Source organism: Pan paniscus, chromosome 16 (assembly GCF_029289425.2).
Source record: "Pan paniscus chromosome 16, NHGRI_mPanPan1-v2.0_pri, whole genome shotgun sequence".
Classification (NCBI taxonomy): domain Eukaryota; kingdom Metazoa; phylum Chordata; class Mammalia; order Primates; family Hominidae; genus Pan; species Pan paniscus.
In genome coordinates, this window is record NC_073265.2 from 58,539,230 (window position 1) to 58,563,848 (window position 24,619).

General features: G+C 49.8%; 1 protein-coding gene and 1 long non-coding RNA gene across 3 annotated transcripts in view; one reads left to right on the plus strand and one right to left on the minus strand.

Moving 5' to 3' along the window:
* Positions 1–6,817: 6,817 nt before the first annotated feature.
* LOC130540838 (uncharacterized) lies at positions 6,818–22,591 on the minus strand. Its single transcript, XR_008954837.2, has 3 exons — positions 22,319–22,591; positions 12,265–12,372; positions 6,818–7,994 (listed from the first exon to the last, which is right to left on the minus strand). It is a non-coding gene; the product is annotated as an uncharacterized LOC130540838 (long non-coding RNA).
* Positions 22,592–22,648: 57 nt separating this feature from the next.
* PAQR5 (progestin and adipoQ receptor family member 5) overlaps positions 22,649–24,619 on the plus strand; it is a 107,144-nt gene continuing 105,173 nt past the window's right edge. Inside the window, exon 1 of one of the 2 annotated variants that reach the window (XM_034939025.3) lies at positions 22,649–22,884. The gene's annotated coding sequence lies outside the window, so the exon portion shown is untranslated. The remainder of the gene's footprint in view (positions 22,885–24,619) is intronic. The other variant, XM_014341525.4, reaches the window with a different exon arrangement.

Genomic DNA, 24,619 nt, shown 5'->3' on the forward strand with positions numbered 1-24,619 from the left:
CTGCCTAGTGTTCCATTATCGGAATGCTAAGCATGTGGGAGTTATTTATATCCTACTGCTCAAGGTCATCGCCAAGGTCTGATTTTTCATTCATGCAAAAATTCAAAAAATTGTAACCCCTGGCATAAATGGGTTAAGGAGCTTGCTGAAGCTCGTGCAGTTCTTTTCACTACGTATTTATTGAACACCTTCCTACTGATTGTGCTACCTGCCAAAAGCAAAGATGAGACCTGTCCCTGTCATGAGTCATAACTAGTTAACATAAATAACCGAGTCCACAGCTGACTGGCCTGGAGTGCTCTTCCCTGGGGTAAGCTTTGGATGGCCTTTCCTTTCCAAAATCACAGGCAGAGCAGTGGGGCCAACACGAAGAGCCAGAGTGTCTAAGCTCCCACAGTGGGTCGGGCTCTTGCTAGAAGACTCCACGGGTGTTCTTTCTAATCCTTTTGACAACCTTGGGAGGAAGTCTGTGAACTTCACGGATGAAAAAACAAACTTGGAGAAGTTAACAACTTGCCAGAAACCATTTAGCTATTTGATAAACAAGGTCTCAAGCCCAGGTATGTCTGACTCCAAATTCCATGTTCTGACCGATCGTCCCCAGGCAATAACTATAATCCACTATCTCCTGACTCCACCGTCTACACAGTGGGCTCAACCAGGGAGGCAGATCTCAGCCCCAGAGCTCTCCTACATTTGCCAGGTAAGATAATTAGTCCATTTCATCTGTGGACTCTGTATCAGATCTGCTGAAATTGGTATTTGCTCCACTAAATGATTAGAAAAGCCCAAAAGCAGAGACAGGAAGTTTTTTCAGCAATTGAGTCTCTTAGCATGTGCCCTATTTCTTCAACTTCCATTGATGTTATTTTTTGAATAACCCAACATAAAAACCCCTCTAGCCTCTCTCCAGCCCTCTCCTGCTATTTGCTGTCTTCCCTAGTGGACTTTCAAAAAGCTGCCTCTATTACAAATTAAAATGTACACAGCATGTGTTTAATACGTGCAAATACGCGCACACACACACACACAAGTGAATACACAGATGCACAGCAAACAGCATGCACTGTGCTGGCTGCAAGGGATGCAGTGATGAGTGAGATGAAGTCTCTGCCTTCTGTGAGTCCATGAAGTGACAGCTTTGGGAGGTACACAATTTTATTCTTTGCTGTGAAAAATGAAACCGTTTAAAATTTTTCAAATTCCAAATTAGAGTTTGAATTAATGAGATTCTAAAGAACCTTCCTACGTTATACTTTTTAGCTCGTTTCATGAAAATAATGAAATATTTTATCCTCAGAATGGCCCTAAGAGACTGGCCGAGTGGGCACCTCCTCTCAGTGGCAGAGCAGCGGTGTGTGTGTGAGGACTGTGTGGGGTCAACGTCCTGGTGACGGAGCTGGAGTAAAACCCTGGTCTGTAGACTCGCAGTTGGATTCTCTTCATCTTGGTGCCTTCACATCTATGGGAATCTGGAAAAGAGCTTCCCGGTGTGCACTTAGGCAGGGCCATGTCTTGTCTCCTTTGGCCCTAGGCTTGGCATGAAAGGAGAGGGGAAATGGGGCCATTCTCTTGTGTTTCTGTTTCTCCTCGGCTGTCAGCACTTCTCTGTCTCATTATATCTGAGCTCTCACCAACAGGAACCCACCCAAAGGCCTGTCTACATGTTGCCTGGTTGTCTTATTTAAAGCTGTATTTTAATTTTTAAAAATACATTTTTTGTGGGGTGTGATGGTTAATGCCTGTAATCCCAGCACTTTGGGAGGCCGAGGTGGGTGGATCACTTGAGGTCAGGGGTTCGAGAACAGCCTGGCCAACATGGCAAAACCCCATCTCTACTAAAAATACAAAAATTAGCCAGGTATGGTGACGCAGCCTGTAATCCCAGCTGCTCGGGAGGCTGAGGCAGGAGAATTGCTTGAACTTGGGAGGCGGGGCCCCTGCACTCCAGCCTGGGTGACGGAGTGAGACTGTGTCTCAAAAAAAAAAAAAAAAAAGTATAGAAAATCAGATTTGACAATAGAACCAGCACACAGATGCTTCCCAAGTAGCTGGGACTACAGGCATGTGCCATCATGCCCAGCTAGTTTTTATATTTTTAGTAGAGACAGGGTTTCACCATGTTGGCCAGGCTGGTCTCGAACTCCTGACCTCAAGTGATCCACCCACATCAGCCTCCCAAAGTGCTAAGATTACAGGCATGAGCCACCACACCTGACCAAAAATATTCCATCTTAAGGTGCCAATTACTTCATAAACTTTAAGATAGTTATGTTTTATTCCTGGGGAATACCCCTGAGTGCCACCCTGCGATTTGCGTTCGAGTAGCTGTGAGAAAAGCCGCTTCGTGTCGGGGGTCGACTGTCCCCTGCTGGCCAGCTGTGGGTGTGGAGCCAGTGACTTTGCCTCTTCACATCTTGGTGACTCCGTGGCTCTGTGGACACAGGATTGCAGGGGCAGGAGTGGAAGCAGGAAGCCTCCTAAGGAGATGGATGCTGGAGCTGTGGTGAGAGGGAAGGGGGGCCAGGGCTGAGAAGGGGTGGAGAGAGGTGGGTTGACTAGGACACATGGCAGAGCCGGTGTGCTGGCTGTATGGAGTGAGGAGTAATGGGGACTCAAGGACGTCCAGCTGTGGATGGCAGAAGGGCCACTGTCTGAAGTGGAGTCTTTGAAAGACTGGGTCTTCTCCTGAGCCTGAGAGCAGTGCTTCTTCCAATGGCACTGCTTCCATTTTAAGGTATGTGGAGGAAACAGGATTTGGGGTGTGTGTGTGTGTGTGTGTGTGTGTGACATTTCGGATGCCACTTTGTTTGCCAGTGGGATTTCTGCCCCTGCCTCCCTCCCTGCAAGCCTGTGTCCATGTAGCCAGCAGAGTCATTGTTTTGGAAAATAACATCAGCTGTTCAAAACTCTCCAATAGCTTCCCAATGCCTGAAAATGGAATTGAAATTCCTCAGCAGGCCTGCAAGGCCCTCAGTGAGCTGTCCCCTGCCCCTACCCTCCCTCATTCTCAGCCTCCTCAATCCACCACTGGGCTCCCTCAGAGGGCTTCATGGACTGCCACGCTCCTCCTGCCTGGCACCCTGGCTCTCGAGTTTTCATGGGGCTGGCTGCTTCTCCTCACTCAGTCATCAGCTCCAGTGTCAACTCCTTGGTGTGGCCATCTCTGCCCAGCCAGCCAAGGCAGACACCCAGGTGCTCCTTATCATAATACCTTGCTATAAGGACCTGTTCCCGTGCGGGTTTACCTGCACGCTGCCTCTCTTCCCCCACTGGAATGTGACCTTCTTGAAGACAGGGGCTTGACTCCTTGGTCTCCATCTCATACCCAGCATCTTAGCACAGGCCCTGGCACATCAATAGATATTGGTTGGTTAACTGGATGGATGGGTGGATGGATGGATGGGGGAATGGATGGATGGATGGATGAAAGATCCCACAGAATGGAGAGGGGGCTGGGGGCTAGAGTTCTCCTCACAACACTTTGACCATGTTCTTTACATTCTCTAGCATCAGCATGGCCCGGGAGCTTGTTGGAATGAAGAATCTCCAGCTCCATCCGAAACCTGCTGAATCAGAATCAGCATTTAACACGCCACCAGGATCCCAGGTAATTGCTGTCCACGGTGAAGTTTAAGAAGCTCTTCTAGAGCACTGACTGTCAAACTTGCCTGCACGCTGGAATCACCTGGGGAGTTCTAAAAGTCACCGAGGCAGGCGGGGAACGTTGACAATGAGGGAGGCTGTGCACATGTCGGGGCAGAGGATATGTGGGAGATCTCTGTGCCTTCCTCAATTTTGCTATGAACCTACAACTACTCTAAAAATTAAAGCCTTTAAAAAAATTTTAAAGACACTGATGTCTGGGCCACTCCTGCCAGGGATTCTGAGCTAATCAGTTCTTGGACTGATTAAAGTCTACCAGCTGATTCCATTGACTACCCAGCTGACACTAATGTTTGGCCAAGGTTGAGAACTAGCTGATGTCTGGCGTTCTTTTTTGTTGGGAAGCAGAGAGCAAAGCTCAAGGAATGGTAAGGAGGGAGGCTGGGAGAGTGTGAAGAGAAGAAAGGGAGATACACATTTCCTCCCTGTCGCTGGGGCTTGGCTGTCTGCAGAGCACTTGCTCACCTTCATTAATTATATCAGGTGCCTTTCTCCTGGTTCCTAAGATGCTCTAGGCCGTTCAAGAAGCTCTCAGGGTTGAGGTGAGCCCCAGACCCATGTGTGTGTGCCCATATCCCCCCCATCACCACCCCCCTCCACACACAGTGCAGCCTGACTACCGTCTTGGGGAATCCAGAGCTTAGCCCAGGCCTGGTGGGCCCAGCAGATGCTCAGGCAGAAGCTGCAGGAAGGTAGGAGTGGTAGAAAACCAAGAGAAGCCAGGAAAATCACACTTCATTGCTGTGTTTTCAATGCAAAGGCGTCTTTGCCCATGGTGGAACCACACAGAAGAAATACCTCAGGGTTGGGTCTCAAAGAACAATTCCAGCTCCCACTTGAGGAAAAGCTTTTGGGTCCAAGAACAGGCCTCCTGCCTCTTCCCCCACCCCACTTTGCAGGCTCCTCCCCAAAGGTCTTCCCTACCTTTCCCTCAACCCCTAGCAAGCTATGCCTGGAATCAGAGAGTTGGGCTGAACCATGATTGCAGTTAAAATGCAGACTAAATTGTAAGTTGTTTTCATCATCTACACCTCGATGTAACTGGAGTAACCAGATCCTCTTTTGAGAATGGTTTGCTGGGAGGCAGCACAGCCAGTGGGCCCTGGCCAGGGGAGAGAGGCCTTGTGGGGCTCACACCAGCCTCCCACATTCTCCCAGCCTGACTCCCACCTCCACGATGCAATTCTTGTCTCCCTTTCTGGCTCCTTGCCCTCCAGAGCTGCCTCTTAATGGGGGGAAGAAATCACTAATCTAAGCCTTCCTCTCCGGTTCACAAAGTTACTCACTTTGCACAGCTGCCTTAAATCAATGTGCCCAGCCCTCTGGTGACAGTCATAGTGCCTACTGTAACTGTAAACAGATCTCATAGTGTATTCATTTTTTAAAAATCACCAACTGAATTAAAATAGACCGAGAGGAAAAGGTTGCAGAAGTCAGCCCTGGGTCTCTTCTTTGCTGATTGCACAGACTTCCTCCAGGGCCCCGCAGAGACCTCTGTCCACCTGGCTAGGTCTCTTTCAGGAGGTTAAGGGGTGACCTTCGCAGAACTCTACAAAAGCCAGGGACTCTCTCACCAGAATAATGCTCAGAGAATTTAGGTACGTTTAAGGTCCCTGTCCACAATTTTTGGGCCTCCAGATACTCTGAATTTCATACAAAGATCTGAAAAGGGTCCACAAACCCCAAGTGAAAAATCACTACAGTTTTTATATTTAAAAACTCAAACTACAAACTCACAAGCCTTCAGAAACCAGGCAGGGGAAGATTTGTCACCAGACTTCAGAAACCAGGCAGGAGAAAATGTGTAAGTGAATAATTGAGTCCGTGGATGATAAGGAATGGTGGGTACCATTTAAATTCATTTCATAAATTATTACCGGATAGACCAAGTAATATATATCTTCAGACTAGATTTAGCCTATGGGTAACCCATGCATTGTTCAGAATTTTCTAGGTATTTATACCTGCCTCCACCCTCCATTTGATAATGAGATCTACCTAGTATCTAAGCCCAATCATTTCTGCAGGAACATGAGCTTATTTCTCCTCAGTTTTACTTGGCAAGAGTTCTCTCAATTCTCCTCCTCCATACTACTGTCAGTTCTTCCAGATGTCTGCCCAGCTCCAGGGCCCAAGTTAAACAGCCCCTTCTTCCATGAAGCATCCCTGATAGCCCCACACCCACAGCCAGACCCGCATCCCTTGCCCTTCCATTCCTAGCCACGGGTGTGTTGGCACTACAGTGTGCTCCCTGAGTCCTCTCTGACTTGATTGTCAACACCCATTCCCCAAGCTGTTGCTCTTACCTGGGAGCTATTTTGCTTCCTAGGGGACATTCGGCAATGTCCGGAGACATTTCTGATGGTCACCGATTGGAGGGAGGGAATCCCCCTGTCATCTAGTGGGAGAGGCCAGGGATGCTGCTAAACATCCTACAATGCACAGGACAACCCCCCACAACCAAGAGTTACCCAGTCCGGATGTCAATGCTGAAGCTGAAAAAACCATCCTCAGCGAGCCCTGGATAAACCCCTGAGGGCAGGGCTGTGTCTTGCTTAATGTGGTCCTCCCAGAGCCTAGGATACAGGGTCTGGCATGCAATAGGCACTCAACACTGGCATGTTGATGGGGTTTAATGGTAGCAGGCTAGGTCAAAAGAGAAAGACCCAATCTCAGCCCCAAATAGCTCATAGCTAGATCAGAGAGGAAAACACATGTCCAGTTGGCTCTCCACAGTGGATGATGCAACCAAGGCTGGACAACCATGAAATGAGTTTGCTCTGGGAGGGGCTTCACCACTTTCAGGAGGGGACATTAGGACTGGGTGTTTGTTTCAGCTGAGCTCTTTATTGCAATACAGAAATGAACTCACGGCTCCTTAAGAGGTGAAAGATCCACTGCGAAGAGACACCTGAATGAACACCCCAGCCCTGGGAAGAGCAGGGCATCCATCCATGGGAGCTGGGCTGGGGCGGTCACACGGGCGCTGTCCACTAAGGAGATGCAGAGACAGCCCCACCTCTTCTCTCCACCCCACCCACCCCAGGTTCACCCAGACGTTTCTGCTTCCCCTTGACCTGAGACCCCACCAGGGCCAATTATCTGTTAGCTACAGTGTCTAGGGCCCACAATACTTCCTAGGGGCCCTTAAAATGTTTAATTTTAATTTATTTTAAAATCAGAAGAATAAAAGAACATAATAACAATGAATCTAAAATAAGGAATCCAGCCTGAATTGCATTCATCTGTATATCTATGCAGTCATATAATCTAATTTTTTCTATATTTTTATGGAGAGGGGCCCAAAGGTACCAGCCATCACCCCCTCCCAGCCCTCTCTACTCCTCCCGGGTGAAGCTCCCACCACAGACGAGCACTCCTGGGTTCTTCATGAAAATCTCATGGAGGATCCACTGGAGACATTTTTCTCTCTTTTTTTCATTTTTACTACCAAATACCTATGGAGATATTGTTGTTTTTGTTGTTGTTGACACGGAGTCTCGCTCTTTCACACAGGCTGGAGTGCAGTGGCGTGATCTCGGCTCACTGCAACCTCCACCTTCCGGGTTCAAGCGATTCCCCTGCTTCGCAAATAGCTGAGATTACAGGCGTCTGCCACCATGTTGGCCAGGCTGGTCTCGAACTCCTGACCTCAAGTGATTCGCCTGCCTCGGCCTCCCAAAGTGCTGGGATTACACGCATAAGCCACTGCACCCAGCCTATGGAGATATTTTTAATACAAATATGTAACTCAGAAGTTCTCTGACTGATGAATTTTTCTTGGGAAAGGGTTTTCCAGAATGGACTCCATTAAGTCAATTTAATTCCTTGATCAATTCTGTAAAAAGCTCGGTTAAACTATTTCCAATTTTTCCACTTTTTCATTTCCAATGGACTGAAATTATTTTCATTGGGACCAATTCTTTTTCATTTGAATTTTATATCAGAACTGTGGTTCATAGATCGATTTTTGTCAATATCAACTTTCACCAATGATAGCTGCTGCCGTGGCAAGTTTCCTTTTGTGGACTTTATTTCTATCACCTCCATTTTCCAGGGTCAATTTTTGTTCTAAATTTTGTCAAGAACATTTGATTCTTTCGTGAGTTCTACCGGATAACAACTTATCTAATTTAGTATCTCAGTTTTTTAATGCATTGGATAAAAGACTTTAGAGTTTGTAACTGTTTCTTGGCTTAAACCATGAGAAAATTGTGACTATATTTATGAGACAGAGAGGGTGTTGCAGGAGAGAGGAGAGGCAGAGCAGAAAGGCAATGAGTTTAGCAGCTCTGTTAGGTTGAATGCACACTGGAGGTCATGATGTCCTGGGGAGGAGAAGAGAAACAAGTGGTAGGATCAAGACACTGTTTTCTGTTCCAGCTCATTTTGCGAACAATGTTATGTCACAGGTCACTTGGCTGTCCTTGGCTCAACTGTGAGTAAGGAGGAGTCCTGTGGAATGAAAAATGACTACCCAGATTTGCCACCAAAATCCAGCAGGAGTGCCTTAGAAAGCAGGTAAGGCATAGGAGCCCCGGTCTTGGGGCACAAGAAGAATGGTCTCCATCTGTCCGGTCCTCTTCATGGGAGGAGCCCTTGCCTGTGCACTCTTTTTTTTTTTTTTTTTTTTTGAGATGGGGTCTCCCTCTGTTGCTGAGGCTGGAGGGCAGTGGTGCAATCTCAGCTCACTGCAACCTCCACTTCCTGGGTTCAAGTGATTCTCCCGCCTCAGCCTCCGGAGTGGCTGGGATTACAGGTGCATACCACCACGCCCGGCTAATTTTTGTATTTTTAGTAGAGATGGAGTTTCAGCATGTTGGCCAGGCTGGTCTCGAACTCCTGACCTCAAGTGATCCACCTGCCTCGGCCTCCTAAAGTGCCGGGATTACAGGTGAGAGCCACTGTGCCCGGCCACCTGTGCACCCTTTCATGGGATTTCTAAGCAGTGCTGGGAGGCAGGCAGGATCGCTTTTGACTTATGATGATGGAAGAAAATTAAGCTAAAGTGGGTCATCTTGTTTCAAACCCAGTGATTGTCCCATCATGCCTTGAAGCCTCTCGAAAGGAGAGGTGTGAGAGTCAGTACAACACTTTGCCATTGGCAGAGGTCTTTGGGCTGGCTCCCGATGCCTCTGGGCCCTGGAACAAGAGAACAAATGGAGGCCGCCCACCATATGTCTAAATATTATTTAAAAGTTATTAATTAGGGGCTGAGGGCAGTGGCTCATGCCTGTAATCCCAGCACTTTAAGAGACTGAGGCAAGAGGATCGCTTGAGCCCAAAACTTCAAGACCAGCCTGGGCAACATACAAGACCTTGTCTCTACAAAAAAAATGTAAAAATTTGCTGGGTGCGGTGGCGTGCCTATAGTTTCAGCTATTTGGGAGGCCAAGATAGGAGGATGGCTTGAGCCTGGGGAGTTGAGGCTGCAGTGAATCAAGACTGCACCACTGCACTCCAGCCTGGGCAACAGGGCAAGACCCTGTCTAAAAAAAAAAAAACAAAAAACAGGCCGGGCGCGGTGGCTCACGCCTGTAATCCCAGCACTTTGGGAGGCTGGGGCAGGTGGATCACGAGGTCAGGTGATTGAGGCCATCCTGGTTAACACGGTGAAACCTCGTCTCTACTAAAAATACAAAAAAAAAAAAAAAAAAAAATTAGCCGGGCGTGGTGGTGGGCGCCTGTAGTCCCAGCTACTTGGGAGGCTGAGGCAGGAGAATAGCGTGAACCTGGGAGACGGAGCTTGCAGTGAGCCGAGATCGCGCCACTGCACTCCAGCCTGGGCGACAGAGCAAGACTTCGTCTCAAAAAAAAAAAAAAAAAAAAAAAATGCCCAGGAGGAAGGGGTACAGGAGCTTCTCGGTAGCTGAACACGCGGGGTTTACGGAGAATGCTGCATCTGAGGAGGACATGAAAATTCTGTCCCCCTTCCCCATACCTCACCCTATGTGTCGCCTCATCTGTATCCTTTGTAATATTCTTTATAATAAATCAGTAAACATAAGCAATGTTGCCCTGAGCTCTGTAGAACTGCTCCAGCAAATTAATCAAACCCAAGGGGAAGGTAGTGGGGACCCTGATTTATAGCTGCTTGGTCAGAAGCACAGGTAAAACAACCAGGGGCTTGCGGTTGGCGGCGGAAGTCGGGGGGCAGTCTTGTGAGACTGAGCCCTCAACCTCTGGGATCGGACACGGTCTTTAGGTAGAGGGTGTCAGAACTGAATCGGAGGACACCCAGAGCCTTCAACCTCTGGGATCAGATGCGGTCTTTAGGTAGAGAGTGTCAGAACTGAATCAGAGGACACCCAGCTGGTGTCCACTGCAGAACTGATTGCTTGTTTGCTGGTGAGAGAAATCTTCACATATGTGGGCACAGAAGTCTTCTGTGTTGATTGTTGTGATGTGAGAGTGGATAAAAAACATTTTCAATTTGTGGTTTTTTTCCACTCACATATCTATATTCAAAACAAAAAAGAAAAGATCTCACATACCCACACCTTACACAAAAATGAACTCAAAATGGATTATAGTCCTAAGTGTAAAACATAAACCTATGAAACTTCTAGAAAATATAGGAGAAAATATGTGTGACCTTCAGATACTAAAGGAATAATCTATAAGGAAAAAATGATAAATGAGATTTTATCAATATTAAAAATGTTTGCTCTGAAAAAAAGTGAAAATGAAAACACAAACCACAGACTGGCAGAAAATATTTACAAATCATATATTTGACAAAGGACATAAAAAGACTCAACAGTGAGAAAATAAGTACATTTTGCCAATTAAAAATAGGCAAAAGACTGAATAGATACTTCACCAAAGAAGAAATGAGAATGACAAACACACACACACACACACACACACACACACACACACACACACGCAAAGATGCTGAACATCATAGTCTAAGGGTAATATAAATTAAAACCACAACAAAATGATCTAAATACTCAAAAATAAGTGATTAGTTAAATAAATTAGGGTGTATTTGTGCAAAAGGTTATTATCCATCCCTTAAGAATTATGTTTTGCACTTTAAAATAACATGAAAAATAGTTATGGAAAAATGTATTAAGTAAAAGAAAGAGAATTTAAAGATATACACAATATTAATCCAAACTTGAAGGAAAATTGTGTATATGTTACATACATGTGTTCAACAAACACTGAAATACATTAAAATATAAACAGGCCTCATTTCTGGGTGTGGCAATTATAGAAATTTCATTTTTTTTCTTTCTATTTCTTAGACTTTTCCTAAATATTTTCCAACACACACATATTATTTTTATAAATTATTTAAGCGATGAGAGAAAAACATAGACATATATCTGAGCTCCCCCTCCAGGCATCATTCAGCCCTTCTTGTAAGAGATGCCACTGTGGAGACCCCCAGCAGTGGAAGTCACGTACCTCAGTTTTCCCTCTCAACAGCCTTTCCCAGAAGCCTCCTCTGGCTCTCAGCTCTTGGTGCTGCTGCCTTTCCTTCCAACGGGAACGCCTTCCTCCCCTGGCCGTCTCCTTCACTGACACTCCTGCTGAGTCCCTCTCCTGGGATGGAGGTCCCTGGGGATCCTTTCCTTCCCCTTTTCCTTCCTGGCCCTCATTCTGTCCCTGTGGGATTTAATTTACTTCTGTGGCATCAGCAAGGGCACCCAAGACACCCACATCACTGTGTCTGGCCTAAACTGTTCTCATGGGCTCCAAGCCCATCCATGCCACAGATGTTTATTGGGTATCTATAGCCAGGCTCAGCTCCAGGGTCTGGGGACCCAGCAGGGGCAATCACAGCAGAGCCCCTGCTTTCAGGGACCATGCATTCTAACAGAGGAGTCAGGCAATAGACACATCCACAAATCAACAAGCCCATTCATACTTCAGAACCTGCATTTTAGCAAGATTCCCCAGAACAGGTGAAGGCACATTGAAGTTTGAGGCCCACTGCCCTACACCAGTGGTTCCCAAAATGTGGTTCCCAAGCAGCGGCTCTCCTAGGAGTTTCTGAGAAGTACAGCCTCTCAGCTCCAACCCAGACCTACTGAATCAGGAACTCTGTGGGTGCGGCCCAACATCAGTTGTGTCCTCCAACTGATGGAGGGCTCTCCAGGGGATTCTGCTACAGTCCCATAAAGGGCTACTCAGGGCTAGGGACCACATCTCATTTATCTTGCTATTTGTTAGTTTCCAATTGTAGCAATCACAAATCACCACAAAAGTAGTGGCTTAAAGCAACACAAGTGTATTATCTTATAGTTCTGGAGATCAGAAATCTGAAAGCAGTTCCGCTGCGCTAAAACCAAGGTGCTGGCTGGGCTGTGTTCCTCTTGGAGGCTCTAGGGAATGGTCCGTTTCCTTGCCTTCTCCAACTTCCAGAGGCCGATGGCATCCCTTGGCTCATGGCCATATTGCTCTGACCTCCACTTCCGTCGCCACACTTCTTTCTCTGACTCTGATCCTCCTGCCTCCTTCTTAAAAGCACCCTGTGATTACATTGGGCCTACCCTGATAATCCATGATGACCTTCCCATCTCAAGATTCTTAACTTAATCATATCTGCAACATCCTTTTTGCCATGCAGGGTAACATACTCACAGGATCTGTGGATCAGCACATGAACATCTTTGGAAGCCATTATCTACCCCACACCATCTCTCTAGCACTTAGTACACGGCCTGTACAGAGCAGATGCTTGGCAAGGATCTGGAGAAAGAAAGAAAGAATGAATGAATAAGCAAAGAAATCAGGAGCCAGATGAAGCCTCCCCTTCTTTCCCCCTGAGCCCTGGCCCACCTGTGAGCATCTGACCTGGATCAAATGCTCCAGGTCAAAGGCGATGAGGCCCCACAGTGCTCCCTAACACATGAGTCCTTCAATTCAAGGTGGGGCTCAGGGTTGAGGCTTTGCCCTCAGAACCGAGCTCCACAGGCAGCACCAACCAGGCAGTGGGGCAACCAGGCCAGCACTGTGGAGGTCAGCAGTGAAGGGGCTTCTGGGGTCCTAGCTGGTAGGCATGGTGTATAGGGGCACCAAGAGAACATGGGCTTTTGGTTGAAGTCCTGACTCAGCCACTTGCCAAGTGTGTGAGCTGGAACAAGCTACTTAACCACTATGAGCCTCCTTGGTTACTTCCTCCTGCATATGGGATGGTAACAGCAGCCTTGCCAGGTTGTCCTGAGAATTAGAGGACACGAAGTACCTGGCCCTGGAGTGGTGAATGAGCGTGGAGATGCTGCTGCCGGAAGTAGGGTAAATGGGAAGCTGGCATTCGGACCTGTGCTTGGGGAGTGGGCTGGGTGCTGGCTTTGATTCTGGCTTGCCTGGAGATCAGTCTCCCGCCCTGAGGCCCACTGGCCCCCAGCCATGACGAGCCTGGGCATGAATTACCTTCTAGGTTTCACACGGTTCTTCCTCTCTGTGTGATATGCTGACTCTCTTTAGTCATTCAGTGCAGGAGAACTGAGCTCAGAGAAGGGAGGAGTCATTGGGGGGCCTCCCTGCAAACCCCAAACTGGGACAGAAAATGCTCAGGATGTGGATGAGGAAACCTGGGCTCTGGCACTTACCAGCTTCCCTGACCCTTTAAACCTTGGTTTCCCTGTCTATAAGCAGGGATCTGCAATCTGTCCCTCCTCCCACTCCGCCCCTGTGGCAAGGACATGCCGAGGAGGTGAAGGAGTATGCGACCTTGCAGGATGGAGGGAGCAGAACCTGGGACCAATAGAAAGAGGCTCTGGCTGGAGACTTCTGATTGGGGGTTTTGATAGTGAGCCTGAGAAAGGGTTGTTTATCATTAGTTAGACCTGGGAATATTATGATAAAGACGTTAATGTTCTGTAATTAAGGCTACCAGCTTGAGGCTAAATTAAATATTTACACAGCCCTCGATTATCTTCTTCCTCTCTTTTGCAACTCCCTCCCCATGCTAAAATATTTAGCAGGGATTTCAGAAGTGTTCTCAAATCCAGCTATGGTTCCAAAAGTTACTTAATAGCCAGGAAGTTTGCAAACACTGCTTTTAGTAGATTCCCAGCGGCTGCTGCTCTCGTTGGAGCCCAGGATAATCCACATGGCTCATCAGATGGGGGTGTTAGATGGAAGCTTTTACACTTGGATTTTTACAACAGAACCAAAATAAACTGCGTAGGGTAGTTGTGAGACAAGCTGGACCCAAAGGGACTCTCTAATACAAGTGTCAGAAACTGCCCCCAAAATAATTGCACAAAAATGTTTAAGGAGGAAGAAACCCCAGCTGGGCAGGTGGCAATGAATGCAAGGTCAGCCTTTAATTCATGAAGTGACAAGCAAGTCACTTGCCCTTTTAGGATCTTACTGTTCCTAGAATAGCTAATAGATTTCCGTGGTCCCTTCTGGTTTAATGTATGAAATGGACTAGAAGTACTCTATATTTCCCAAAAGAACAGTAGACAAAATGCCTGCTCCTCACATTATCTGAATATTCACCATTTTTGCCTCAAAGGCATGATCCTGTAAGAGCCTCCAGATTGGCTGGTTGAAGTGAATAGGAGTCCTGTTTTGAACATCAGCTATAGGATATATGTGGTGGTGAATTCAGAGCATATATGTTCAAGGAAGAATTATATGTATATTTAATTTTTGAAAATCTAAATGTACTCTCTGATTACTAAGAGAAGTGGTACTAAGAACCGTGTGAAACCTACTGGGTAATTCATGCCCAGGCTTGCCATGGCTGGGGGCCAGTGGGCCTCAGAGTGGGAGACAGCAACTGAGAACACAAACTTCGGGCCAGTCCTAATTTGAGATCCAGCTGTGTGATCTTGTAGACGTCACAGCCTCAACTTTCCAATCTATAAAATGGGATGGTGATAGACATGGAGTTTGGTGAGTACCACATGAGATACTGATCCTGCAAAGCTCTTGGCACCTAGCTTGTAGCAAGAGCTTGGTAAACATTGGCTGTTATTATCACTTTAAATCTTCTTATCAAAGTGAAGCCTTCCCTTCCCATGGAATGTTTTGTGTAAATCTGACTTCCACACCCTGAGCAGACTGGGTATGTCATAGGGTTCTTTGGCCTGCCCTGAGCTGCCCCACAGCCAGCAAGTCCAGCCCAGGCCCCAGGAGAGCAGCCAGGGAGAACTTCCTACGTCTTTTGAGCTGGGTGGGAACAGAGAACACAGCAAGGCTTCCTCAAGCCTTTCCTGAGAACACAACTTCAAAATGTCCACACCCAAATGTTAAGAAAGCCCCACGCCCAGCGCCAGCCCCCTCCTCCCTGGAGTCAGCACCCTGTCTCAGCCCTAGAAGAGTCCATAGCCCTCCAGCCTGCTGCAGAGGAGGCTCAGGATAGCGGCTGGTCACCTCTCTCCTCCCCCATCTCAGGGGGAAGACCCAGAAACAGAAGGTAGAAGGCCTGTGCCCTTGGCTGAGACCACCTGGGTTCAGCTCTCATATAAGCTGTGGCCCCTTGGCCCCCTTCTTACTCTTTCAAAGTATCCCCATCTGACCCTACAGATAATCCTTTTTTTTCTTTTTTGAGACGGGGTCTCACTCTGTCACCCAGGCTGGAGTGCAATGGCATGATTTCGGCTCACTGTGACCTCCGCCTCCCCGGTACAAGTGATTCTCCTACCTCAGCCTCCGAGTAGCTGGGATTACAGGTGCATACCACCACACCCAGCTAATTTTGGTATTTTTGGTAGAGACAGGGTTTCACCATGTTGGCCAGGCTAGTTTCAAACTCCTGACCTCAGGCGATCCACCCACCTTGGCCTCCCAAAGTGCTGGGATTATAGGCATGAGCCACTGCACCAGCCCAGATATTCTTAATATGGAGTAAAATACCGCCCAGAGAAAGTGAGGCTTGGAGCCTGAGTTGCCTGTAAGCTCTGCATGACTGTCTGCCCCTTCCTGCATTGCACAAAGGAGAGTGCACTGAGCTAGGAAGGCTGGTGGTCCTGTGGGTGGCTGTGTGGGGAAGGGGTCAGCTACGGGTGGTGAGCTCAGGGCCTTTCCCTGCCCATAATAAAATAGCTGTCACCGGCCGGGCATGGTGGCTCACGCCTGTAATCCCGGCACTTTGGGAGACCAAGGCGGGAGGATCACTTGAGGTTAGGAGTTTGAGACCAGCCTGGCCAACATGGTGAAACCCTGTCTCTACTGAAAATACAAAAAATAAATCAGCCAGGCCTCTGGTTGAGTGCCTGTTGTCTCAGCTACTTGGGAGGCTGAGGCACGACAATCGCTTGAACCCAGGAGGCAGAGGTTGCAGTGAGCCAGGAGATCATGCCACTGCATTCCAGCCTGGGTGACAGAGCGAGACTCTGACTCAAAAATAAATAAATAAATAAAATAAAATAGCTGTCACCCTGGCTGCAGTGTAGGCTTCTTTCAAATGCAAACACTCCAGAAAGACAGTCCATGTGAGGACCCGTGCTCAGGTACACCTGTGCTGGAATAGGAGCATTCAAGAGGCTTCTCTGGTTGTGCAAGAAATTATTATCATTATTATTTCTTCATATAAAATATTTATTGCACAAACAATATTATAACACCACCACAAATTTAAAAAAAATTACAATCCCCCAAACCTAGTAAATGGGCATTGGTTTTCTTTTTACTTTTGCAATTCCCCTCCGTCTCTCATTCATACACACACAATTTTCTCATAGCTGGGCTCCAGCGCAATGCAATTTGCACCGAACACCATATCATCAGCATTTCTCCACGTTGCCACAGTCTTCACTATTAGCTTTTAACATGAGCATGCTTTGCTTACCAGCGCTCTGGAGCTGGGCATTTAGGTTGCTTCAAGTTTCTGGCTATTAGATATGAGGCTGAAACTTTGTTCAAAGGGCTTTTTCATTTTTTGAGGATTATTTCCATGGGCTACGTTCTCAGGTGTGTGATTGCTGGATGAAAAGTGATGATTATTTTTGTGGTTCTTGAAAGAGACAGCCTAGTAGAGGTTTTGCTTGGGGCTTGCAGACAGTTGGTACCTTAGGGTTGAGAGGGAGATGGGGTCAGGGAAGGAGTCTCTGTGCTTGCTGGGGCAGTGGAAGTTTTGCCTGGAGCAATCCTTAAAGGACTTTAGCCCTAAAGGAGAGGCAGTGGCTTCAGGCTGAGAGCAGATCCCAGAAGCTGCCCAGAAGATGCTCGCTCCTTCCCGTTCCTCCCTGAGTGGGGAGAGCTTCAGCATCTGCAGCATCCACTCACTGGGAGAGGGGGCATGGGCAACAAGGAGAAACCCAGGGAAGCAGCAAGCACTGTGTAACTGATGGCCCGTGATTCAGACAGTAAGGGCAATTGCAATTGCTGCTGGGAAGAATCCACCACCATGGCTATTTGCTGGAGCGGCAGTAGAAGGCTCTGTGTGTCCACACGTACATATTTATATGTCTTTGCTGTATGCTGGGCCCAACCCAGAGAACTGTAGGAGCGAGATGGTAAGGAAGCAGCCGTGGCCTCGCCTCTCAAGGTGCCCCAAGAATCAAGCAGGCCGAGGTAGTTGGACTACCTGGGGGTCTCTGCCCCAGCTGCACATCAGAATCCCCTGGGAGCCTTAAAAGAGATGTGGGCCTCACCTCCAGAGATTTGAATTAAATAGCGTCGGATGCTAACTTGTTGCCATGATTGAGAACCAATGGACAAGAAGTTATGTTTTCTTATTAGAGCAATTATGGATGCAGGAACAGAGACCCTCTTAAGCTAACAGGATAAAACAGAAATTACTGTGGGTGACCGGGATGCATGCAGGGGAGGGTGGGCTAACCCCCCTTCATAGAGGCCTCTATAATCACCCTCCTCCAACCCACCCCAATTAAACCCTCCACCTAAATGAAACAGGCTGCTTCTATCCTATTGTAGCTTCAAGCCCAGCCCCCCAGCTCCCCCTTTGCAAGCAGGGGGCTGCCCAAGAGGCACCGTGGACTCTCAGCTGCTGTAAAGATATTGCCTGGGCCTGGGAAGCTGGCACCGAGACAGAGGCAACCTGGATGCTGCAAGCCTGCTGGTCCCCTCACTGCATCTTTACTTCTCTGCAAGCAGCTTTCCTCCCTAGGTCAGATGGCCCTGAAGGCCTTGCTGAGTGTTCTGGTCCTTGATGGCTACTGGCCCTCAGGAGCCCACCTGGCACAGGGTACGCCTGGGGCTTCCTTCAAGTACCGGACATGACAGGCCCTTGTGATCTCTGTCTCTGGCCAAGGCAGGTCATCCTCCTCCTGTCTCAGCATCTTCCCCCTGACACACACTCTCCAAAGGCCAGCTTCCCATGCTCCACCTCCCTCAATCCTGCTCTCAAGACAGGGTCACACCTGGGGATCCATGCCAGTCACAGTGTCTCCTGCCCCAAGGGGTTCTGCCTGGAAGTCTGTGCTTTCCGCATGGAATTCAAAGTTTTGTGGCTCCCTGGCAAAGGGGCTCTTAGGACCTGGGCATCAGAAGAAGGGCTGGGGCACAGATGGGGTGAGAAGGGAGAACAGGCATTTTCTCTGAGCCTATTCACCATAAGGGACATCTTTCCATAGGGACCCCATGATGGGAAGATGTTAGAGGAAGGGGATCCAGGGTCCTTTTGAAAGGCCATGGCCAGGCCGGGTGCGGTGGCTTATGCCTGTAATCCCAGCACATGGGAGGCTGAGGCAGGTAGATCACTTGAGGTCAGAAGTTTGAGGCCAGCCTGACCAACATGGTGAAACCCCATCTCTACTAAAAATACAAAAATTAGCCAGGCGTGGTGGTACCTGAGTCCCAGCTACTCAGGAGGCTGAGGCAGGAGAACCGCTTGAACCTGGGAGGCAGAGGTTGCAGTGAGCCAAGATAGTGCCATTGCACTCCAGCCTGGGTGACAGAAAAAAAAAAAAAAAAAAGCCATGGCCAGACTGTGAGGTGGTAGGAAAGGGAGTTAGAGGGAGGTAAGTCCCCCAACTCAATGTCCCCAGCAAGGACCCTATATGTCTTTACCCTCCTTTCTCCTCCATAACATGACCAGATAGGAGAAGATGCTATAGGAGACCCTCTCTGACACAGTGAGAAGCTGAGGGAAGGATAAAAGGAAGAAACTGACCTTGCTGGACCCCCTTGTGCTGCCAGTGGGGGAAAGACACTGATGTCGATTGAACAGTGTCCCCAAAATGTATGTCCACATCCTAACTTCCTCTACCCGTGACTGTGATCTTGTTTGGAAAAAGGGTCTTTGCAGATGTACTTAAGCTAAGGATCTTGAGATGAGCTCATCCTGACTCCAGTGACTGCTGTTCTACAGAGACGAGAGGACACAGACACACAGAGACGGCATGTGAAGACAGGCAAGATTGTGTGATGCTGCCACGAGCCCAGGGATGCTGGGACCAGAAGCTGGAAGAGACAAGGAAGGATTCTCCGTCTCAGGGTTATTGTGGTGACCACAGAATGCATTTGGAAGTGGCTTTGTAAACTGCAGAGTGATAAGCCAATTCAATATTTGGAGTTGTGTTTTATCTTCCAAAGACCTCAGTAAACATTTGTAGAACTGACCGGTGTTGGATTGGGCACTGGGTCTCTTCACAGCCATGGGCAGAGGGACCATAAACGTAGGGGGCAGGGATGGGCAGCGGTCAGAGGGAGCCATGGAAGCTTCAGAGGGAGCACAACTCTGCAATGCCCCGACTTGGGACTTCTGGCCTCCAGGACTGAGAGTAAATAGTTGTCGTTTGAAGGTGCTGTGCATGACAATTTGTCACGGCAGCACTGGGAAACCACTGGCAACATGGACCCCTTATCTGGATGCAGTGGCAGAAAAGAAAGCTCTGCAAGAAGTTCCCGTAAAGCATGTCCTTGCCCTTAGTGCCCGTTTCCTCCTCTGTCAAATGAGGCAAATACTTCCAGCCCTGATGAGATAATGGCCTCATCAGCAGGGCAACTCTGACGGTGTGGGTGAGGCTGTTCTAGGTTTCCTGCTGCCAGGCAGCACCTCTCTCCTAGCCTCCGTTTTCTCATCTGCCAAGTGGGGCAGTAAGCCCTGCCCTGGTGACTCCATTGCCAAGGAGAGGGGAGGAGTGAGCGGACTTATGGATTGGGGTAGGGTTGGGTGCCAGGGGGCTGAGAACACATGTGAGGGACCTGAGTCTTGCCATATTAACTGAGGGCGATGGTTTCTGTAGTACCGTTTCTGCTATCCAACAAGGCCTTGTAAACAAATACAACGTCTGGGCCCACCCAGGAGGAGCTGGTGAGTGCCTGAGGAGTAGATGGCCAGTGGGGATGGGTGAAGAACACATAGAATAGTGACATCTGATATGGCACCCCTTGAACACACAGGCAAAGGAAGAGATGGGGCATTTTGAGTCACATGGATTGGGGTAGGACTGTTTCCCCCCAAAAAGGCTTTTTGAGTTATGTTGTAAAGATGTCAGAGGGAGACTGACGTTTAAGACTGAAGCTCTCCTTCCTTCACACCCTTGCCAGGACTCTCTCTGACCACCCCAATCCCTGCCCCCCTCCGTTTGTGGTCCCTCTGCCCATTGCCATGAGGAGAGTGTCCAATCCAATATCAGTCAGTTCCACAAATGTTTACTGAGCCCTTTGGAAAATAAAACACAACTCCAAATATTAAATTTACTTAGCACTCTGCAGTTTACAGAGCACTTCCAAATGCATTCTGTGGTCACTACAATAACCCCGAAAGGAAAAAAAGATGATTATCTCCCACTCCACAAAAAAGAAACTGAGGGTCAGAGAAGAGAGACAACTTGCTCAAGGCCATTTGATTGGAGGTTGCCTGACTCCTGGAGCTGCTCTTCCCTGTCTCCTTGCTGCCTTGCTGTCATGTCACCTGCTGTCTCACTGGGTCATTTGGGCGTGTGCCCCTCGCACGCCTGTATCTTCCCAACTGGTGTCAGCTCGAAACCCTCTGTGGTCTGCAGTGCTCAGCCTGGCTTTCCAGGTCTGGGCAGCTCCCTCCTTCCAGATCCTGCCTGTGATTCCAGCTCCTTTCCCTTGCTGTACAAAGTTCCCACCTCTGCACTTTGCCTCACTCTTTCTTCCTGCCCACTGGTACGTATCCCAGTCCTTCCCACACTTCAGGTCTCCCTCGGCTGCACAGGAGGCTCAAATCCAGCATAGATTCCTGAAGTCCTGGGTCCAAGTTCTAGCTCTGCTACTGACTTCTTGTGACTGTGTGACCTTGGGCAGGTCACTTTCCCTCTCTGGGCCTCCATTTCATCACTATGAAATAGGAGTGTTGAACACAATACTCTAAATGCATCTCCGTGTGGTCTAAGTACCCCCCTCCCCGGCCCCTCCCTGCCCTTCCCCCTCCTCTGATCATCCTGTGTGCTCACCATCCACAATCCCCTCTCCTGGCTCCACATCATTCTCCAAAGGGTTCATGTTCAATCATTCAGTTAGACTTTAAACTCCCTAAGAGCAGAGGAGGGTGATTTTGGCCAAGATATGCAGATCGATTCATCAGTAATCCACTGACCACCTCCATTTAGGTTGGGAGCCTCTTTATCTTCCCTCTTTAGTTTCTTCAAGGTGCACACACAGATACCTACAGCAGGCAGGAATCCAGGTGGGGCACCAGGCATCTCTGCTCATCTTGGCTGCTGGTGGTGGGGTGCCTGCCTGTGCTGTGCATGCTGCAGCTTTGGCAGGGTGGCCAATCAGTCCAGTGCCAGCCTTTGCCTCCCAGAGAACGCTTCACACCCTATTCTTCCCCCAAACCCATCACTGGCCCAGACATCAAAAGCACACATCCCTGTGCTATTCCCCTTCAAAGAGCTTCATGTCTAATATCTCATTGAGTCCCCCGACTAGCCTTGGAAAGGCAAAGCAGGGATTATTAATCTCCATTTTGTAGATGGTGAGGGTCTTGTCCAAGGCTACTCTGAATTCAGCATAGAGCTGGGACTGAGCTGCACTCTTGTGTCCAGTCATTCTTGTCAAACTGTGGTCTGTGGAATATACATGTCTGCCTCTGTGTAGGCCCCAGTCTCTTTCCCTTTAAGAACTTAGGTCTGAGAGGACAAGCGCATGCTCGCACGCACGCACACACGCACATGCATACACACACTTACAAGATGCACAGCCACCAAAAAGCCTAATAAAGCAAGGTGCCCAAGACCGCGGTTCAGGATCTGTAAAAATGGCCGGAGATAATTGACTGCAACCTATTCACTGCAAATGGGGCAACTTAGGCCTACAAAGGGCCAGAGACTTGACCCGAGTCACAGAGTAGACTAGAGCCCAGGTCTCTGGACTCCCAGTCCTGTGCTGTCTCCACTGTGTGTGCCCTCAGCAAACAAGGCAAGGCAGGGAGAAGCAGGAGCTCAGAGAGCCTGGGGCTGAAGGGTGGGAGGAAGGAGCGTGGTGGGGGACTTCGGTACACAGGTGTGGATGTTCCAACCTTTCTCTGGCAGGGTCGGGGTGGGGGCACCAGGTAGCTGCAACCTGTTCCTTCAGCACCTGGGAGGAGACACAGAGTCTGGTTCCCTGAAGCCAAATGTTTCTTCTTTGTCCTCTGTGTCCCTTCATCTCTTATAGCTGTGTCCACTGAGTGGCAGAGGTCCAGGCCCAGCACCTTCCAGTCTAGGAGCCTGTGACCTGGGACAGGATCCCTGGGGAAAGGGTGAGGGCTGGCAAAGGGCCCACCACCCTGAGCACTCCAAGAGACAGGGGTGGAACTCACTTCAAGGATTCAGGGCGACCAGGATCCTCTCCCACCGGCGAAGGGGACACCGCGGTGGGGCTGCGAGTACCTAGTTGTTTTTTTTCTCCTTCCCTGTTCTCCACCCCATGCACTTTTTTCCGAGGGGCAAGCTCCGCAGTTCTCCCATCAAGGAGGCTCTCCAGGCTCCCTGCCGGCCTTCGGCTCCTGGGGTGGAGGTGGGCGTGGGATAAGAATGGGGTGTGAGAGACTCCCCTGGGCTTATGGCTTTGGTGGCACCTCAGGCTGTGGAATGGGGTGGCGAGTCTTTGGAAGTCACAGAGCCCAGGGTCGGTGGCACGTGATGAGGCGCAGGCCTGGCTCAGGGACTGGTGCCCACGGCCCTCGGCTCCTCCCCCGGGGCCGCCCCGCCCCGCGCGGGAGGGGACGGGCGGGGACCGGCATGGGTAGGCGCGGCGACCCGCAGGGCCAGGTGCAGGGCCCGCGAGTCCGGGGTCGCCGCAGCCCGGGAGGAGTGTCTGGTCTCCGGCCTGCCTGTGCTGTCCCCGCGCCCTGTCCACTGGACTCCCGAGACCCTTGGAACCCAGGTAACCCGGGGCGGGACTCCCCGCCGCGCGCCGCCTCCCCACCTCCCGGTCCACGCGCACCCGCCCTCCGCGGCAGCCCCAGCCGCCCTGCGCCCGTGGAGCCCGTGGAGCCCGGGTGGCCGCTCCGAGGGTGGGTCTGGGAAAGTTTGTGCCGGGGCGGCCCTGATCCGGCGGCGGCGCGGCTCGGCCACTTTGACCGCACGCGGGGCCGGTGTGAAGGTGGGGCGGCCGCCGCCGTGCAGAAGGCTCTCTGCTGCAATCGAGGGCGGTGAGGGGAGCTGTTGCCTTCTCGCACCTTTTCTCTCACTCTCCAGGGCGTTTGCGCCGCTTACCCTTCCTCCACTGCCCCCCTCCCGCCGCCCCCACTTTAATAAAACCCTTGGATTGGGGCTGCACAGTTGGCGATTTCTTTACACCTGTGCTTCCAGCTTCCTGAGCCCAGATGTGAGCCTGGGCTGAGCAGGACCGTGTGGGTGAGGGGCGGCCCACTGCCTGCGGGGGTCGTCCCGGCCCTGTTGAAGTGGGTGCCCAGCTACAGGGAGTTCCCCCTGCTCTGTCATTGGCCTCCCCCCGGCCACAGCCCCCAGCTGGGCATCTCTTGGCTCCCCTAGCACTTCCCAAGTCCCAGTCGGATGAGCCCAGGAGAGGGGGTGGACCCCGGCCCAGCAGAGCAAGAACTCAGGAGCCCGGTAACTCTTATCCGTGAGCAGAACCGGCTTCCTCCCGCTTAGGTTGGGAGGAGGGCTCAGCTTAGTGGGAGTCGGGGGTGACAACTGCCCCTTCCCACGCAGAGCCATAGAGAAGAGATGGGGAGAGGTCAGGGGATCTGAGAAGAGCCAGCAGCCAAACAGGGACACATCCCTGATTTCATTTGAACCTAACAAACCAATGGCGAGTAGATATTAGCACATGGGCAGATGAGAAGACAAGGAGGCCCAACGAAGCTCAGCCATTTGCTGGAGAAACTGGTGGACTTTTCTCCACCACTGAGTGACGGATTTCCCACCGCATCCTTCCAGAGCTGCATGGTCGCTTCTGCATTCTCGCAGTGCCCTTGACTCAGCAGAGGTCTGTTTCTTTTACCCCACTCCCCACCCCCTAGGTTCTGCCTGTGAAAGAGGTTCAGGGGAGAGGGCACCTCCAAGCAGACACAAACTCCAGTCAGTAAGGTCCTCCAAGAGCCAGCCAGAGCCTTGCTAAGCTCCCAGAACTGCAGGAGGGCAGGGACCTGCTTTGTTCCCTGCTGTAGCAATAGTACCTGGCACACGGAAGGTGCTCTGCGAGAATGGAATGATTAGCCTGCAACAGCAAAGCTTCTTTTCCAACTGCCTTATCTCTGCCCTTGGCAAGCAGAAAGGGCACTCTGAAAAGTTGGATCAGAAAGGTGTCCAGCCCCACCACTGAGATCCCTTGGCACTCTTACCCACATGGGGCAACATTTTCCCCTTACACCAAGAGTACATCCTTAATCCCCTATGCTTTTCTTTCTTTCCCTTTCTTCCTTCCTTCCTTCCTTCCTTCCTTCCTTTCTTTCTCTCTTTCTTTCTGTCTTTCTTTCTTCCCTCCCTCTCTCTCTCTTTCTTTCTTTCTTTCTTTCTTTCTTTCTTTCTTTCTTTCTTTCTTTCTTTCTTTCTTTTTCTTTCTTTTTGACTGAGTCTCGCTCTATTGCCCAGGCTGGAGTGCAAGGGCGAGATCTCAGCTCACTGCAACCTCCGCCTCCCGGGTTCAAGCAATT